Consider the following 2,977-nt stretch of genomic DNA (forward strand, 5'->3'; position numbering starts at 1 on the left):
TGGCATAGTCTTTAGTTGGGAGGGGTTGGACTGAGTTCGCTCCCTTATCTCAGAAATGCTCCCGGAACCGTTCTCACTTGGGAGGGGGTCGGACTCTGGGGTGAAGAGTTTAAGAATGTACTCTGAGGTAAAAAGTTCAGGTGTGCTCCGGGAACAGTCTCTGGATAGGAGGGGTAAGAGAGTTCAGGAACAGTTCAGTTTTTCCTCTTTCACTATGTGTCAAGTATTTGGTACAGGCTCTTCCTGAGCACATGACTAGTGCTTCTTTAACAAATTTCACAAATGGGTACATATGATTTCAAAATGTAGTTTTATCTGCCCACATTGAATAACGAATTTGGAATTAATTAGCCTTTACACAACATTTGCAAGGCAGAAGGAAGCAGACTTTTGTGCATCTGAGGCCACCATGATGTAATTAGGCCAGTTAGAGTCATGGGGAGTGTCAATCGGGAGAGGGAGGATAGATAATAACAAGGCAGACTTTACTCAAATACTGAATGCAATCACACAACTATAAAATCTTTGAGTAGTACTTAAAAATTAGTAATATTATTAATTATAATTACTAATATAATTTAGTAATATTATTTAAAAATTAAAATTTATTTTTAATTTAATTTTTCTTCACAGCTAAGCTTAGCATAGCAGCATGTCCTGATGGCTGAGTTTTTGAAATTCTTTGGAAATGTCAGACAGGTTGGCTCCAATTAGGGCACTTCCACCATGAACCAGTGTTCAGTTGGCAGCCCTTACCCAAAGGAGACCCTAACCCACAAGAAGGGAAATATCTGTGAATTTGTGGCTAGTGTGATGTAAACAGTGAGTTGAGCCAAGATTAAATATAATAAACAAAGTAAAAATATAACAAAGGGTGCTTTTTCTCATCAACTGTGAGTTAGAGATAGAAGGATCTCTTTGAATTTGAAGATAGTGTGGTACATAGAGAGACAGAACAGCCATGACTACACAGAGAGACACAGTCTGCGGTAGAGGTTGGTGGAGGGGGAAGGGAGAAGGAGAGGGAGAGGGGCAAAGGGAGAGGGGAGAGGAAGGGAGTGATGGCATGAGCTCACAAGGCACCCTGTGGGGGGACAGCAGAGCAAGAAAGGACAGAGGGGGTGGGAGAGGGACATATGAGAGAATAAAATAACTCCATCAAAGATCTGGACACCACCATCACCAATCTTAAACTCCCCCATGCCTGCTACAGCTTGCATTCCAACTCGAACATTAGTGCACAGGATTTACCCAAGGATTCACAGGTCTCTGCCTACACCCAAATTACCCCCACCCCACCCTTAGAAAACTGACTAGATCAAATCTCTCAACTTTTCAAAACTTCTTGGCCACTACAGTCTCTGTATAAAAATGTCAGTCAGGTCCTTAGGTGCACTGAGCCCTTTCCCTCATCTAATGCCAGTAAAGGTCACCACAGGACTCTGTCTCCAAGCACAGGCCTGCCCACAAGCCTTAGGGGGTACAGTCCACCAGACCCTGTGAGTCAGAGGGGATGGCTCTAGAGATTGAGCACACAGATGTCAAAAAATATTTTTTCCACAGGTGTCCTACAGTCAGGGAGGACATGGGAGTTTATCCTGTTGTCTCCTGATCCAGAACTCGGAGCTGGGTGATCACTAGGCACTCAACTGGGGCAAGGTTCCACCAGCAGCCTCCACACTCACCACCTGACTCCACTGGCCTGCCAGGCCCTGGAGCATTTTCATCCCCCATCGAAGCCTGGATCAGATCACAAGGGTTGTAGAAAACCTCAGTTCCACCTCCATGATGGAAGAAAAATGCTTCAAAACTCCCATTTTCCTGCCATGACCAATACTGATAAAACTAGTTTTCTGTGACTGACAGATCCAAAAAGTTTCAAAGAACTTCCTGCACACAAGCCGAAAATCCCATCATTTTGTCTTCATCAAAATGCCTATTTTCTCTGGCTGTTCTCGGTGCACTGTCTTCAGTACAATGTAGTTCAGACATGATCAAGTGCCAGGAAATAGACACACCTCCCCAGATGGAGCTGTACACTCAATCTGTTAGGGAGATTGTTGTGATTATAGATGTGCCAATATTTCCTTGAGTTACAAAGGCCGGGCTTGCTGAAATACTCCTAAATTACAGAACTGCTGGCAGAGGCAAGTTAATGTCTGGGATTAGAACCTAGCCTGTCACTGTGAGTTCCAGACCAGACAGGAAACCTCTGGGAGAGTTACAGTGTGAACATGATCCTAAGCTGTGCCATGTGAGGAGAGGAGATCTGAAAAGAGAAATAGGAGCCACCAACCAAGAGGGGCAGCCTGAGTGAAGAGACTAGCATGGCTAAAAGTGGCTGAGTTATATAGGTGTCAGAAGAGCTGGAAGGAGGAAAGCCCAGGGGATCACCAGAACTAGAAAGTTTGGGGGGTCTGGGGCTAAGTTGGGGAGGCATGCCAGCCAGGAGGGACCTATATGCAGTAGAGACAGAGGGATGCTGAGAGAAACTGGAGGCCACTGTACAGTTGATATGTTAATGGACACTTTAGTTCAATATTTTTGCCTTGGATTTAAGACCCAACTGGTTTTAGGCCTTTGTGTGAATGATACTTGATATGTTTTCTTGCAAAGAAAACTCAGGAAATTACCACAGAGGAAGAAAGAAAGGACAAATTTGAAATCGAGTATTCTTTCACCACTGATCTCAAGAATTCAAACTCTTCTCAGTTATACACATCAGATATGATGTCATCACCAATAACTTTTCTATTGTGCATCCCCACGCTAAGAGAAATTTGGAGATGCATAATGGAATTCAGCCCACAAAATCACATTGGTGTGGCACTGAGGATGTACTTCATAAGGAAAGTCTAGAGCAGCAGCTTCCAAGGAAAGAGAACACTGGAGCATATGTAAATGTGATCTAGTCTGCAGGGGTCCTTACACTTTGGTTCTCAGCTGTCCATCTCTGCACCTGTCCTGGTATCCATGG

Source organism: Mus caroli, unplaced genomic scaffold (genome assembly GCF_900094665.2).
Source record: "Mus caroli unplaced genomic scaffold, CAROLI_EIJ_v1.1 scaffold_15114_1, whole genome shotgun sequence".
NCBI classification, from domain to species: domain Eukaryota; kingdom Metazoa; phylum Chordata; class Mammalia; order Rodentia; family Muridae; genus Mus; species Mus caroli.